The sequence below is a fragment of the Aquila chrysaetos genome, chromosome 5, assembly GCF_900496995.4.
Source record: "Aquila chrysaetos chrysaetos chromosome 5, bAquChr1.4, whole genome shotgun sequence".
Lineage (NCBI taxonomy): Eukaryota > Metazoa > Chordata > Aves > Accipitriformes > Accipitridae > Aquila > Aquila chrysaetos.
The window spans coordinates 31878040-31895613 of record NC_044008.1 but is presented as its reverse complement, the minus strand read 5'-3'; the positions used below and the strand labels follow the sequence as shown (position 1 = coordinate 31895613).

Here is a 17574-nt window from a genome sequence, read left to right as displayed (position 1 = left end):
GTTACAGCTACTTCTGTTTAAAACTCTGTTTAGCGGTAAATGAATTTATAAAACACATCAGTTTATTATCACTAAATAAAAGCTTTGGGAGGTATTTTTAACATAAACAATCTCATGCTTTTCCACAAAAGAAACTAGCAGAGTTCCCTTTCTACAGCCTTCCATTTTCCAATCCATATAAAAATGTCTCTGATTTCTAGAGGGACTTTGTCACTTAAAAATACTTACATTTACATTCTTGAATAAGAAACTCTTTTCATACTCTCTTTGCTGATGTTTAAGAAACTATACATTACTGAAATATGCTTCTCTTTTCCAGATGATTTCTCCTGTCAAGTTTCCTAAATTTAACTAGATGATATACCAGTCCTGTTAGAATAAGGACATTTTTCACAATCAAAGTTTTGCAAGGAATAATGTAAATTTGAAAAATTGTACTTTGTTATTATTATAAATAATTCCTCCGATTCATACCAATGAAAAGTTTCCTTTCTTCAGTCAGTCTGTTTATCTTACAGCAAACAGATGTAAGAGTGTGTCAAACCTTTTTTTGCCTTTATTTTTCACCTCTGTCAGCAGTTCTTTTATTAGTAAGGACAACAAGGTAGAAACATAAACAGCTGCTATGTAAACAATGTTGACAATAGCTATGTTGCTAACTTCAGACCACTTAGAATACTTTCAAACTTGACAATGTTTAAATGATTACTCTTCACACTTTTAAATATGTATCATTAAAAAAAACCCATTATTTTAGAAACACACATGCAAGTCAGCCAAAGCAAAACTCACAAGACTGTTTTAAACAAACCTTGAACTGGGCAGACACTGATTTCATGGAGCAACCCTGCCAGCAGCACCTGCTGAGACTGAGACACTCTGAGCAGAACAGACCAGCTAATGGCTGGCTTGGTGGTTGACAGGAGAGCAGCAGATGTTGTTTATCTTGACTTCTGCAAGGTTTTTGACACTGTCTCCCATAAAATCCTCATAGACAAACTGATGAAGTACAGACTAGACAAATGGACAGTGAGATGGGCTGAAATCTGGCTGAACTGCTGGGCTTAAGGGGTTGTGATCACCATGAAGTCCAGCTGGAAGAAAGTCACCGCTGGTGTACCCCAGGGATCAATACTGGGGCCAGTACCATTTAACCACTTCATTAATGACCTGGATGATGGGACCAAGCACATCAGCAAGTTGCTGATGACACAAACTGGGAGAAGTGGTTGATACACCAGCTGGTTGCACGGGCATTCAGAGGGACCTCGAAAAGCTGCGTAATAAGCCAACAAGAATCTCATGAAGTTCAACAAAAGGAAATAGGAAGTCTTGCACCTGGCGAGGAATAACCCCAGGCACCAGTACAGGATGGGGTAAGACCAGCTGGAAAGCAGCTCTGCAGACAAGCACCTGGGGGTCCTGGTGGACTCCAAATAGACCATGAGCCAGCAGTGCACCCTTGCAGCAAGGAGGGCCAGTAGCATCTTGGGCTGCATTAGGAAAAATGTTGCCAGCAGGTCAAGGGAGTTGATCCTTCCCCTCTGCTCAGCGCTGGTGAGACACGTCTGGAGCGCTGTGTGCACTCATGGGCTCCCCAGTACAAGTAAAACATAAGCATCCTAGAGTGAGTCCAGTGAAGTACGGCAAAGATGATTAAGGGGTTGGAGCATCTGACATACGTGGTGAGACTGAAAGAGCTGGGACTCTAGCCTGGAGAAGAGAAGGCTCAGGGAGATCTTATCAATGCGTAAAAATACCTGATGGCGGCAGGGGTAAACAACACTTCTCGGTGGTGCCTCACGACAGGGCAAGAGGCAATGGTCACAAATTAAAAAAGATGAAATTCCATCTGAACAAAAGAAAGCACTTTTCTACTGTAAGGGTGGTCAAGCACTTGAATCAGTTGTCCAAACAGCAAGCTGCTCTAGTTGACCCTACTTTAAGCAGGGAGGCTGTTGGGCTAGACGATGTCCAGACACCCTTTCAACCCCTGGTATTCCATGGTTCCTCTTCGAGGAAGAGAGAAAAGGAGAACAACTACATCTGAGTAACATGGACTACGGACTTAATGTCAGTTGCTTTCTCTGCACAGACCAAGCCTTCAATAAGATAAAACAGTTCCCTTGCACACCAGTTGCCTATATCTGACTGCGCTCTATGAAGGCAAGTTGTTTATTAGACTTAGGAAAAGCCTTATCGTGCAGATACAAGAAAACAAGTTCTTTTTCTCTCCCATACGTTTCCTGATGCCCAAGCCTCTAGGTCTAACCAAGTATGAGAACTACCTGACATCGAGATTAAGACAATATATTTGTTTTCACCAGCCAAACAAATCACTTTACTGTCTATTACAATGTCTATTTGTATCAGCAAACATCCATCATGTTAATAGATTCCTTTTGCCTCCCCTCCAGTCCGTACTCAAATAGTAAAGCTAGTTTAACCAAAACAGGCTAATAGGAAATCATCCTTCTTCTTTTGTAATGCCTGTTCTCTCACATCAACATATTTACAGTTTTGTTTTACAGCTGTAGGAAAAGTGAGAGGAACCAAGAGAACATCACAGAGAAAAACTAGAATATCTCACTTAGGAGGAGCAGGCACCTGTGCACTGACCCAATTAGACATTCAAACACTTGTCACTTTGGAGCTGGCTCATTGTCACTCATCCAAGTAGCCCCAGGGGAACTATTGTATGGTGGCATTCCCTGACAGGAGAATTGGAGCTATGGAGGCAATGAGGACACAGTGATAGGGTGCCAGGATCCTGGTGAGCGAGAGCAGCCAGCAGCAAAGCCAAAGAACCTCAGAGCTTCCTTAACTTGGTTACCATCCAAAAAGCCTTTCAGAGTCTTCAATGGTTATCTTTTTTTCAGAGCAGTCTAGTTTAAAAACCTTACAGTAACAGTCCTCTTTAACCAAAGCTACATTTAACCCTTGAGTGACTAACACAAGAACCATTTCAGAAGAGATTCCTGAAAGATTTAAAAAACAAACAAACAAACAAACAAAACCCCAAACCCCCCAGAAACCCAAACAAACAAAAAAATGAACCAAGAAAAACCTTCTTTGCCTGGAAAGGATGCACTAAATGTTACTTTCAGTAACATACAGTTCAGAAGTCAAAATGTTTCAGTGCCCATCTCTTCCCTTCTCTGTTTTAAACATATTATTGATGCTTTCAGATGCTCTGTCTGCTTGAACACATAAATGACAGATAAAAAACTATGCAGCTACCCACACCTACGCACTATAAAAGATAGAAAAGATCTGTTCTAGTAGACTGTATACAGTACTGTATTCAAGACCCCCAAATCAAATTTTAATTCAAAAAAAATCAGATATTAAAACACAGATGGACTATTCAGCAAGTAAGGCTATCTCTGTTCTTATGCTGAAAGATTTATGCAGTTCAAATACAAGAGCAGGGAGGGGTTGGAGGAGCATTGAAAAAAGAAAAATCAAAGCTTACTTCAAAACTTCAAAAACAGACATTTTAACCTTAGGGCCTAAACCATGAGAGTGAAGAATTCAGAATGTCCCCATCACCAAATCTGTGATCTATGCTAGAAGAAAAAACTTCTACTTTTTTGGCACAAAAATATCTTGAGTTCCTTCTAAGCCCATTTTTTCAGACTCCCCTTTTTACTAGTTTATTTGTCCCCCTGTTCTCTCCAGCAGAGAACATTAGACATAGTTAAACCTACCTTCAATTATGTGAAGCTATGAAATACTTTTAGCTGCTTTTCTAGTTAATATATTTGATATGAGCCCTTCAGTTAAAAGCTGAGCTGACATTTTAAAGATTATATTAATCACAAACTGTTAACTCAAACAAACAAGGAAATGCAAGTAAATGCAGAACACATTATATGACTACCCTGATAGTACTTAACAGAAACTGAACAGAAAGATAGAAACTTAACAGATAGAAACTTAATGCCAGTAGCTTTTTTTTTTCCCCAGTTAGCATAGGAAATTAAAATTTAGAGGGAAAAAAATTATCTTACCTTTGTACAAATAGCTTCAGAGCAAGATGGTCTATCTCTTTACTTTTCCTTCCTTCTTATCCTGTGTATGACAGGTCTTTATGTTACTGCCTTGCCTGAAAAAATATTATACAACCTGAAATATTTATAAAGGCCAATAATTACATTCACTGTTAAACTACAACAAATACATTAGATATGTCTTGATATAGCTGCAATACTAAATTCAGTTAAGTCAAGTGGAATGGTATTTTAATAGCAACTAATTTATATACATTGGGCTGAAGAAAAAAATAAGAAGCATTAGGAACAAAAGAAGCTCCCCAGGTTTCAAAATCACGTTTTGCATTTAGCTCTCCAAAACAACAGAGCTGGTCACATCAGATCAGACCAGACCACCCATGTAGTTATCCAGGTTTGCTGCATCATCAGTGAAAAACACTCAGTGCTTTGCAAAGCTTGAACAAGCCAATAGGAAAGCCTAAGCACATCTTTCTAGCATTCAGTAACCTAACTTAAGGCCCACCAGGTGCCTCTATCTCCTCAGGACCAAGCACTTCAGTGCTCTTTGGGATACAGATGCCCAAGCTTCTGAAAAAGACATCTGCTGTAAGAGGTCAAAGGAGCTGACAGCAAGCCTCTACTGCAGGAAAAGCCTTTGGCCACAGCACTTACCCAGACAGAGAGAGATCTGGACTTATAGTCAACTTGTAAACTGTCTGATCTCCCACTTTCTAGAAGAATATCTTAAATTCTAGTTGAGGGATAGAACAGACAACCCCCTCTCTCCATCCCACCCCCCCCCAGTTGAAAGCACAATACAAGGAGAGGAAACAGCAGGAGAGGTTTTGTTTTGAATTCAACTGCTACCTTCTTCATTTATTCACAAGAATTATGCACCCAGTTCCTCTCTTCTCTCAGTCATTGTTACTTTAAAACCCCTATTTTAAACATATTTGAGGTTTTGTTGAGAAGGAGGTTGCTTATTTTTCCACAGTAATGCACATGTGGAGTTGAACTTTCAAGCAAGCAAGGTTCACATAGGATCATTTTTGAAAGCGAGCTTCAAAAAATTTCTAACTGAGGATTTCCCTTACAGTCTTTTAATTTTACAGTACATGTTGCTCATCTCCAAACTCAGCTGTGCTTGCCACAATATGTAGTCCTTATTTCAGTGAACCGGTGATGGAAGTGAAGCTAATAATAAGAGATTAGCATCACTGCAGCACCTGTTATTTTATATACTGTACTTAAAAGTATACATTTTATCTGTAGAAAAGTTCATCGTTTACTCGTAACTGCAGATTACCACTATTTTGTAAGGTAAAACAGGAGAGACTGCAAAATGTCAACTTATGACAATGTAAGATCAGTTTAATTTCCCATCAAATTGATATCGCAATTGTACAACTTCTTTCAGTGTACTTTTAAAAGCTTTTTTATTATTAAATTGGTCTGCCAATTGGCAAAACCCTAACTGTTGACCAGATCTTTCTTGTAGCTGTTTTTTCCAGTAACAAGAGCGCTCCTCATAAATTGCTCTTTATCATGCTCTTTCAAATCAACTTGTTGCTCTTACGTAATAAAGCACTGGAAAGAATATGTTATCTTTGTAACTCTGGGAGTTTGGCATATATAATTTATTTCACTTCATTGCATTCATCTTTATTCAGGCACTCAAATCCCTTCCTACCCCCCTCCCTCTACATTCAGCTGGAACAAACCAGCAGATCCTGCAAACCAATAGGACCTTGATGAGCCAAAGTCAACACAGAACTTGCATTCAGAACTGCTACATGCATGCAACTCCTAATTCACCAAAACACTCGAGTACGACAATGATCACGCATATTCTATTATATAAAGTTGATGGCTACATCTACCCTGCCATTCACACTGGTTCCGTCTGCCAATTCACTGTCTCCAAGACAAAACCAGAGCACACTTCAGGGCATGCTCCAGCCCAAGGGACCCTTCTAAAGGGGAGTATGGGTAAGACTGGGTAAGTTTTGATTCTCCACTCTAGACAGTCCTGCAATTCTCCCATGCAAGGCACTGCATCCTCAGTTGCACACTCCACCTGCCTCCACACCACACTCCAGAGCACACGCCACAGACTCGCAGTATTGGGCTGCAAAATCATCACTTTGATGGGCTGCAATACAGCTCTCACTATTCCAGATACTCTGAAATCAGAACACTAACTAGCAGCCTATTAGGGCTGCAGGAACATCCCAGCGCTCAGATGAAATTCAGATTAAGTTGGGGGAGTATGACCAGTCTATTTTACAAGAGACCAATTTTCTAGAACTTCAAAATGTAGAGGCAGACCAGCCCTTGCCAATTAGCCTACCTTGATGACAGGAATTTGTCCCTATCTTGCTGTTATTACCAGTAAAGAACAGCTGTAGCCTCAAGGGCTATGTCTAAAAGTTAGGCATGATCTTAAACCCAGATGTGTAAAACCTCACATACAGCAGAAAACCATAGGTCTCGACACTGTGGGTAAGCTTTCCCAGACTTCTAACACTCATTAAAAGAAGGGAAAAAAACCTCACCACTTGGTTCTTCTTACTCTTTTGAAATAAACACAGTTATGTAATAATATATATGGTTTGGGACATACTATAATGAACTACAATTTTCAGTATTTTATTGGGAGAAAAGAAACCATACTACAGTCAAACTGTTCTCAATTGCTGGGTAAGAAATGGTCAGAATATCAATCTCTTTGGATGCCTGGACTACACACATGCTGCTCCAAAAATAAATATTTGCTACAGTTCTTCTTGACATCTGCAGCTTTTACCTATTTGCAGTCCATGATCAGATTCTTTTGCTGTGACATTACTTATTTTCTCTGGTAGTCTTTTAGGAAGTAGCTTAACAAAAGCTCGAAACTCCAAGGAAATAATACCCATTGTAAATACCCATACACTGTAAATAGTGTACAGAAGAGCACCTGAACATCCAAAAATCAACTCAGCTGGAATGAAGAAGTAAAGAAGCAATCTTTCGGTTTTTTTAAGTTCACATTCTTATTCACAATGCTAAGTGCATGAAGAGAATACTTTGAATGGCTTGGTGGCATGATCTTACAGGAGTTATCAGGTAAAGTCCCATATATTTCATTCTAGCCAGGAAACCCTCGTGTCTAAAAATGTGAATTAATAACCAGATCTCTAGTTTCCAAAGTGAGAGGAGCATTTTTACCCTTACAGAAAAACCATGAGTGAGACAGCATGAATTAAAAAAAAAAAAAAAAAAGAAAAGAAAAAAAAAGAAAAAAAGAAAAAAGAGAGAGAGGGGAGAAGAGAGAAAAAATCAAGGAGGAGAGTGAAAAAGATGGTTTTAAAAAGTCTACAGATTAGATAAAATACAGTTTAAAATCTCTTAGATGTATTTGGGGTCGTGTAATTTCTGATCTTGTGTGTATGAGTTTGGCCGCTAGCACATTGTGGAAATGTAAAGCATGCTTTTTACTTTCCGCACCTGACATTAAGCTTCCTGTGTACTTATTAATTTAACAATTTGTGAAAGAACTAAAATTTACATAGTATTGTTGCTTTACAAACTTTTCTACTAATAGTGTTGATAGGCTTCAGGCAAGTAAAATTTAGAATAGAAAATACATAGATTGTAATACATAACTATGCAAAAAGTTCAAATGTAAAAAATGCAAAATACAAAATTTGGCCAAATGTTTTTATACAAAATGTATTCAAAATACTCATTAAAAGGTTAAAACACTTCAATGTTCTTAATGTAACCTTAGAAAGCAATAGAATGAGACAATATGCAGCTTTCTTATAAAATTAATAATGTATCTATCTATCTACACACATATATAATTCAGTTTCCTTTTACTTTACAATACCACAGAAAGTTATTTAATACAAAACATTTTCAGGGGACCTGGAAAAATATTTGCTTTGTGACATATAGAATTTGTTTAGTGTATTTAAGCAGTTTTATGCAATCCAGTACTACAGGGCTCTATTATTCACCCTCATGTCATTTCTTCTTTCAGAATGAAAGAGTGATGAGGCGTCCTCAGAAAAGGAGAAACTGCCCTGTTGGTTGATGAGGGCAGTGATCAATCTTTCTGTCATATCTATGTTATTTCTGGTAGTGCTCAACCCCAGATGATTCTGCCAAAGTAATAATGGAAAAGAATATCCTGGAAATACACCAAAAATAACTGTCCGGTTTTTCATTTCTCATACACACATCTTCACGAAGACATTTCCTAAGGCAAGTAAGGCCAGCCTAGATTATATTAACATCCATAAGAAAAATGCGTTAACTTTACACATATTATAATAATCAAAACAGAATATAAATTTCATCTGATCATTAACATGTTGCAAAGTCATGCCTTTCCTCCATGGATACAAAACATAACTGCCTTCATTTCAATTCCTAGACTGTTAACCGAAGTCAAATATTTTAATAAGTTACACAGAGTAGGTTTATTCTCCTCTGCAGAGGTATAAAATCCATTTCCTCATGTTACTTCTTTCCAATAAATCAAACTAACTAACACTAAAGTACACAAATCTCAACTATGTAAGTGATTGAGAAGAATCAGAACAGAAAAGGGAAATCGGCCATTACCTTGTGCATATAGCTATACAGTCCTCTTAGTCCTCTTCCCTTTTTGGTTTGGTTTTTTTTTTTTCCCCCCCTTTCTTTTTGTTAGCGAGAGGTAAGAATTTGTACCATGCTCCCCTTCATGTTGCAATCTTGACAAAACTCTGCTGTTAAGCCCTGCTGTTGCTGGACTGTGTGCAGAAGCACGTACAAGAGGAGCCGTTTCCAGCAGCCCGTCGCTTTGTCCTCAGCCCCCCCCAAGCTTCTGTATGATCAGCACAGGCTTTGTGGCCATACAATAGGGGTTAAACATTTCCCTGTATTTATTTAAAAGCAGAGTTAAATCTGCTTAGCTGCATGAACCTTTTAGTAAAATGATGGCCACTGTAGTAGGGTATTTTTCCATTTGTTTGTTTAAGAGTAATTGGCTTCTATCAACGAAAAGATAAAAAAAAAAAAAAATGTAGTTCCTTTTCATTACACAGAGCGCATAAACAATGCGGCCAGTAAAATCAATGAAGACTTTCATCCAGATCTTACCATAGCCACAGTTTGCCCCAAAGCAGCTACCTGTGACTTGCCTCTCAACTTAGAGCTCTTGTTTCATTTTTCCTTTAAGTTCATTCTAGTTCATAACTTGCCAATGGGGCAACCCCCTGGCCTCCATCAACAGTGCCTGAGAGGCAGATAGTTGCAAAAGCTACTATTTGTGCTGAGTGGTGAAATTCCAGTACAAGAAAGAAAATTTAAACATACTGAGAAGTAAATGAAAACATTTTAGAAGAGTTGAATGTGCTGTCCACAGTAATAAAGCCATCGGTTTCACACAGCACACGAATCTCTGGAACACCTTGGCTTTCCAAGGAACTACCTTGAAGCAACACTGGTGCAGAACAGTGGCTTTTTTCAACTCCTAAAGAAAGAAACCTTATTCAAAACTTTTTATTTCTGTTCTTCCACAAATCCAGACTTTTTTTTTTTTTTTTTTTTTTTGGTAACTACAGTTAAAACATTTCTAACTTTAGGGGGGTTGCAGCTTTTTATAGGTAGCAGTCTAAGAATCCTGTCAGCATTTATTAGCACCAGCATTAGTGCAGAACAGTAACTTCATCTGCTCCTTTGAAACCTATGCTGTTCTCAAGGCTTATTAGAACAATGCTTTTCTTCACAAAAGCACAATCTGTACTGAAGAATTGCCAGTGAGGTTCAGTAATGACTGCATCCACCTGCCCTCTTAAACTTGCCGAAATAGAACCAGAGTATCTTAACTGAGCTCCCACTTCACATACGTACCATGCTTCTAGAGCTGCAAAGGACTTAGCTGAGAAGGCTAAAAATCTCAGAAAAATAGAAGTTACAATTACAGGTGATTTATTTTTGATGTAGAAGATTTACCACCAAATAATGTACTGTTGATTAGGCAAAACCTCTGCCATTCAAAGTTATTGCTCTTTAATTGCACATTTACAACTGTATATTCTAATGACAACAGCTGACATGAAACTGTAAATAAGAAGCTACTTACAATGCCACAAACGTGGCACAATATTAAACTATTACTTGTATTTAGTGACATTTAATTCTTGTAAAAGCTCAATTCCTCAAATCACTATTTTCATGGTTTTGATCATTCCTTCCAAAATGAAGTCCCAGATGAAAAAGGCAATTTTGCCAATACAGCAGCTTAACCATTTGCTCTCCTCTGCCTTTGACAGCATACAATATCAAGAAATTAGCCCAAAAATAACTGATTGAACAGTTTTTTGTGTTTAACTGGGTTTAAGCAGAAATCATTCTCTGACTTTTAGAGCTGAATGATGGAGGGGCAGGGCTTATTTTGTCATCTGATTGACCAAGCCTAATCAGAATTATTTCTGCACACTGCTTCACTACAGCTGTAGATCCATTAAACATTAAATGCTCTGGAGGCCCGTCCCCCTTCAGCTTCCCACTGTGACTCCTACTTTTCAGCCGGTAGCTACTCAGTGGGCTACTCAAAACATTCAAGAAATGGAGGTGCTATATTTAATGGACAGCTCAAAACCCATAGCAAAATCTGTCACTTGACTGTCAGGACGGCAGCTATCATAATAAAACAGAGTCTTTGTGATGGAGACTTAAAAAGAAGCCTTTGAACTGGTTCTCTTACCTCCCAATACATTTTTATTAGAAGGTTTGCAGTCATAGCAGCTATTTTTTCTTCAACAGAAATAATCATGTCTGCCTCTGAAAGTGTTCACTGAGATATGCACATTTTTTTGTAATCATAATATTACCCGTGGCATCTAGTTTTACATCTTATTACCATTCTAGCCTCAGGAAGCCTTTAAACTAATATAACCATTAGGAATGTCTTACTGCACAATTTACATATTAACGAAACTACTTTTTAACCTATTGAACTGTTTAAGCTCAAAAGAACTGTGAAGTGCACATGTAGCGCACAATTCCTTACTTTGAGATCTGCTCATTAGAATAGATGAAAAACAGATTCTGAAAAATATCTAGCAATTGTCTGATGACGCTGATTATTCATCCATCTCTTTTTCACGCATTTTTGGCTTTCCTTTCCAAATGTCCTCAACTCTTTCCAGACATATGATCATACTCAGGAAAAGCCACAAATCATTTATGCTTTCTAAGGACAAAGTCATACTCCTATCAAAATTTAGCTAGTGTAATACTCGGCTGAGATCTTCAAGCAGCTCAACAGCTAACCTCATTGTAGAGTTTAACCCCAGACACTGGCCTCAGACTATGGTAGGTCAGACTGGGCAAACAGGTATGGGATCTGTAACTCTAGAAAAACAGCATAGTTCACAAGTACTCAGGAACGGGGCACAGAAAGACATAAACCCGAGACAAAAGATGCTTGTGCAGTTGGGTCAGCATGGTGAAGAAGATAGAAGGCTCACTATCATAGTACTATAATAAAATGGGCTGGTTGTTTCACCTGTTATTTTGGACACAATGTTTTAAAAGCTTCTGCATGCCTAACAATTACAACTGAAGTTACATAAATACTATTCTTTTTAGAGTAAAGACTTATGTATTGAAAGGTATGATTGGGTATATCATTACATCCATAAGGTCTTCTGGCATGTCCACTTGACTAGGACAGTATTTCATTTTGATGATCACATAAGGACCAAGAGTATGTGTGCTAACTAGGCAGCTGGAGGATTTTTTATTATTACTACTACTACTGTTTCTTTGTTTGAAAAGTGAGAGGGGAAAATACTTCCATTTACTATATATAGCAATTTAGGGAATGCATAGCCTTGATTTAGCTTTGTTCCTTGCACGTGTTTTGATAAAGTCATCTATCGTTATTTTTCATATTTTTGCATAGGAAAACTGAATTTTCTTTTTCATTTTCCAGCTTCAATTTCCTTTACTTCACCAGTAAAGTTTTCTGCGATCATAATTTTGCATGCAAAAATAAGATCCATAGAGTTTCCAGTTTCTTTATGAAAAATGCCTTTAGGATTAAGGAGTCTGAAAAGACTGTAAAGTGCAGATGACATTCAAAACCATAGCTTCACAGGCGTATCAAGATATAGATGATTACTATTCACCGTCACCTGTGTATCCCCCTCCCAAAAAGTCGTTCCAAATATTTTGGTTGGGAGGTAGCTAGTAAGTTAAGTGCTGTTATGAAGTGAAAATTGTGAAGATCAGGATCCTCTGAGGATTTTAAAATTTATCTATTTACTTTAAAACATCATCGTAAACACTTCTACTGGTTTTAGCTGTTACCATTGAAATTTCATGGATTTACTTGAATTAAACACATTGCTGTTGCTTCCTCAGTAATAATTTATTCCTTTCCCCCCCTACAAACATACATAAGGATGTTCTATACCAGAATATAGCCAGTTATTCCTTCTTACAGTCAGCAATAGTTTATGGTAGGCAAAGCAGGTTAAGTAATTTTAAACTAGACCTGAATAACCTATTATTTCTGTTCCAAAATCATTGTAGCATGTATATCCTGATTATCATTCCTAGACTTCTCTGCCTCCTTTCTACATTTTCTTGATGTTCATTGTACCAGCCAAAGCTGGCTATCTGCCAGCTATAGAAAATCACTTATCAAACACTTTGGGGATGCAGACTCATACTGGTTCAATTTCTCTGAATCTCTTACAGGGAGAGACTTTGTTCCCACACTTAAAGCATATAAGCTGTTTATCACACAGAGAAGTTGTCAAGGAGAGTGAGGTTTCCCAGAAGTGACTCCAGCATGGCAGACTGAGAAGAGTCCCTTCAAATAACTCAAGGTTCATTCACTTTATTATTTGACCAGCTATAGCACATACAGCTTAGTATTGCCATAGATTCAAGTACATGGGCTTGCTTTCTGCTTTCATGTTACTTTTTGATGAGGATGTTACATAATATGATTCACAGCATTAACTTTAATTATGCTAAGATTTTCTCTAGTACTATTCTCCATCCTTTTTCGTAAAGGAACAAATGCTTTGCCCCCCTTCTTTGTGCACAATGAGTGTCCTTGACTACTGGATACCTAAAGCAGTTTAAATACATGGGGCAGAGACGCAGAGTTAAGCGTAGGCAAATGTACACTTCCTTACCCCGGGAGGAGGAGATTTATCAGCAGCTAGAAAACCAATTGCAGCTTCAGGAACAAAACAGATTTGCTGATGCTGCACTGCCTGTAAATAACTAGGGAAAAAGTTACTGAAAGAAAAACCCTCCCAAGCACATCTAGTGCATAGCCTAAATGAATTTACATCAACTACACAAAAAAAAAAAAAAAAAAAAAAAAAAAAAAAAAAAAAAAAAAAAAAAAAAAATCGAACAGAATCAAGCCTGAGGGAGAAAAGAAGAGGATAATGGAAAGAAGATGACAGCTACAAAGGGAGGTTAGAATCTCGATTCTGGTAAAAAACCAAAACCAACCAACCAAGAAAACAAAACCAAAAAACCAACCATCCAAACAACCAAACAAAACCCCTAAAACCATAGAATTGAGATTCTGACATACGTAGTTTTCAATCCATGCTCAAAGGGGAGGGAAAAAAAAACCAGTAAAATACAGTGAGTCTTCTTCGGTTGCAGAAATCTTTTGGGGATTCTTCAGCTGCCCAAGAATTTTCTTTTTCTTGGTAAGGCACATGTTGTTTGAACTTCTGCCTGTGATATATGCACTATACCTGAGGCTGCACTACTCAAAGAGGATCTGGCGGGAAAAGGGCCTCATTCCACTCCTGATGTTCCTCTGTCCAACCTCATCTGCCATCACACCTAGAAGCACCCAAATTCATCACGGTCTTAAACTTTACTTGAAGACTCTCTAGCTATCTACTATTCTTTCTCTGTAACAGTTTGAAAGAATTTAGCAGCTCTCTGCTTGAATTGTTCCAGCATCTTGACCGACAACTTGAAACTAAGTTTATTCACCTGAAGCCCCTAAAGGGCTGTTTTCACTAGGTACACACAGAGCATGCCTAGGACACAAAAGGACCAGGGTCCCCAAAGCACTGGCACAGCTGTGATTTTCCTGACAGGCAGAGAAGGTGCTGTATGGCAGCGCTTTCTCCTTTACACAGAGCAGGACTGGCTGTGGCTCACCCAGTCTTCAGCATTTTAACCTCAGTGGCACAGCTTCTGTAGAGAGGCAGAGACGATACTCTCTTCCCCCTGCAGTTCACATCTGAGGAACATATTCAAGTAAAAAAAGGCTCTGTTTTCCATCCCTTTGTCCTTGCTGTCCAAAGATCCTAAAACATAAATGAATAAGGATTTTCCTCAAAGATAAAAGATGTGGGCTTGAATCTACTTTGAAAAGGGATGGTTTTTATCTCAAGTCTCTCCTCCAGCAAGTATTACAATGTCGTGGCTGTTTGTCAGAAAAGGCACAAATCTGTAATAATTCTCCCAATAAGTTTCAAACTTTAGAGCTTCACTCAGAAAACCAGCACCCAGCAGTAAAGCAGAGTCTGAATAGAAAAACAGATGGAAACACCTCCCAGTTCTGTCTCAGTCTTCCTATGGCCCAGATCTTCATAGCTACACGCTGCTGGCCCCAGAGTAGGACCCTCAAGGCACCACCTACACTAACAACTGGTGCGGTACAAAGTGGGAAAGGGGGGTGTTATAAACTGAGCAGCTATACTTGATACCTGTGTGCGCACATGCACACCCAGACTTGGCAGAGTTGCTGTGATGTAGAAAGGCCTCATTTTGCTGTTTTGATGTATTTGCCCATTTTTAAAGGGAAAAGTTGCACATTGTACATAAATGTGTTTCCGGGCATCATTTTCCCCAAACTTTCACTTCAAACCTGGTTTCTATTTCTGAGGCTAAACCATGAACAACTATGCTAATCACACACGAAACTGCCTTCAGATTTAAGTTCTTAAAACATTGCAAGTATTCCACTATGGCAGAGCCCTTTCATACTGCATGATTAAGACTCTAAGGTCTCAATTTTAAAAAGTCTTTTTGTCAATCATCCAGTAAGCAAATTAATTATGAGGAATACTGATCTGGAAGAAATTTCAACTGTTGACCTGGAGATGAAAAAAAAAAATTCAAAAGCTTTAAACCATTCGTTCCCGCAGTCTAGTCAGAACTGCATTTGATTTTAAATACATTTGAATAATTTGGTATTACTTATGAAAAGAGGACATTTGATATTTCTCTTTGTAATTACACTCCCGATTTCAAAGTACTGTCTCTCGATGTGCCATTCAGATCTGCACAAAGACTACGTTATTAATATTTTGTAAGTTGTCAAATGACTTAGTTTAGCAACTATAGCCACTGAAAGAGCGTTAAGCTGTAGCCACACAAGCATGATGGTTTCTTCACCTCTGCAACAACAGAAAATAGAACTATTTTTATTTTCTTTAAAGACAGTAAAACTATATAGCAAAAGCAGTGAACTGAACAGTAAAATCACACACACAAAATAGTTTCAGCAAGAAAATACAGTATGCGCATACTAGCAGTGGAGGAAAAAAAGTAGTAGGATGTATAAGGCATACAGAAAGACTGAAAAGGAGGGTATGATTCCTGTAGAGATAAAGTCATTATTAAAATATTTAATATGGAATTTTTATTAAAATAATTAACATCAGATTCATTACAGCCAAATTCCCACACATCTAAACTCACAGCAGGCTCAGTTTTTGATTTGCATGCACTGCATAATTTTGTGTTCTTTACAGAAAGAGATGAAATATTCACACACATACAAAAATGGGCTTTATTACTGCTTAAAAACCCCAGAGAAGTTGTGCCCTTTATAGTTTTTTCCTTACTTCACACATTTGTCAAATGACTTCCTACAGGCTTTAAAAAACAACAACAACAAAAAAGCAGCCTAGAAGTCTCTGTAAGAACCTACCTGACCTTTGCAGAAGTCTGTTTTGCTGGTATCAAACAGCCTGATGAGCAGCAGATGCACCTCTCCTTTCCTAGCAGCCTGAGAAGGTGTTTGGAATCATTTCTGCACCTAAGAAGCTGGAGTTGCCAACAGTCCAGTTCAGATATTTACTATTTGCCTTCTGTACAACAAATCTGGTCTGGATCAGCCTCAGCTAGAACAATTGCAGAGACAGAGCTGGAGCAGCTGGAAAAATGGCACAGCCGTAACTCTGTGACACCAACAGGTACAGCTTGTTGGATTAACTCCTGAGGCCAGGTACTCCCTCTGCAGTAACACAGTCTCCTCCTTTCATTAGAAGCGTATGACACGAGTCCAAAGGTATTATTGTGGGGGACTGAAATTATTTTACTTTTCAATTGAAGGAGAAGGAATATAATTTACATAAAATTTCTATATTTAACTATAATCCATTTTAAGCACTTTTTGTTTACCAAATTGTATGCCATATATAGAATTGTAAAACAGTGACCTGTTTTACAAACTCAGTGGAGATCTCCATCCCTAGCACAGGTTTTACTTGTACAAGAGCCTGCAGCACTGGATTCCAAATGGCTGCTGCCAGGAAATCAATGTGTCTCCAACAGATGGCTGAGGTAACAGAAATGTGCTGTGTTCCCCTCCAAAAGCGCAGATAACACATGCACATAACAAATGCAGCCTCAAGGCACAAAGTTCGATGAGTTTACAACATATATAGTAATCAAATTTCATCTTAGAAAGTGAAAGGTTTGCCTTTGAGGTACTTCTATGGACATGACTAAAATCGATGTTTCATTCAGTATACTAGTATCAGCCACTATTTTGACACCCAAAGAAAATCACGGTATAGAAGGGATCTGTGAATACCCCATTATAGATTTAACATCCACTTATCACATGGTCTCCTAATTTACTTTTCCATCTGTACGGAACACCTCTCCATATTAATAAAGCCCACAGTTCCAATGAGTCACACTTGCCCTTCTTCCCAACAACCTTCACATCTTTCTCTAACTTCATTATTTACTGGAAAAGCCAGTCTTGGAAAGTTAATCAAAGCTATTTATTTCAGTTGTACTATTATGGTCTGTGGATATCAATATATATTAATTCATCTTTCCTGAAAGCATACCCTGATAGACAGAGATGTTACCTCATTAACAGAGCAGGAATATTTTGGTTCAGGAGGTGTGATGAGTGAAATGCCAAGTTATGACAATCCCAAGTCTTACTGGAACTCTGCAAAACATATTTGGAAACTACCTTAGCAAATACGGCCTATTAAAAATAATGAATTAGCCTCAAAAAACTGAAAACGTTTCTTTTTCATCTTAAATAAGACACTATCCAAGTAGGCCAGCTTTTGACTTGGTACTCCCCTGTACTCAGCACTGGTGAGGCTGCACCTCGAGTCCTGTGTTCGATTTTGGGCCCCTCACTACAGGAAAGACCTTGAGGTGCTGGAGCGTGTCCAGAGAAGGGCAACCAAGCTGGTGAAGGGTCTGGAGCACAAGTCTTATGAGGAGCGGCTGAGGGAGCTGGGGCTGTTTAGTCTGAAGAAGAGGAGGCTGAGGGGAGACCTGATCGCTC

General features: G+C 38.4%; 1 protein-coding gene across 35 annotated transcripts in view; it reads right to left on the bottom strand.

Annotated features, from left to right (window-relative positions):
• The window catches only part of NRCAM (neuronal cell adhesion molecule), a 166622-nt gene that overhangs the window by 106143 nt on the left and 42905 nt on the right, over positions 1–17574 (bottom strand). For 31 of the 35 annotated variants that reach the window (XR_005932410.1, XM_041123501.1, XM_030013507.2 and 28 more), the window contains exon 2: positions 4014–4108. The exons of 2 other annotated variants lie outside the window; for them this stretch is intronic. The gene's annotated coding sequence lies outside the window, so the exon portion shown is untranslated. Of the gene's footprint in view, positions 1–4013; positions 4109–8609; positions 8872–17574 lie in introns of those variants that run through there. 2 more of the 35 variants (XM_030013502.2, XM_030013499.2) reach the window with 1 other exon arrangement.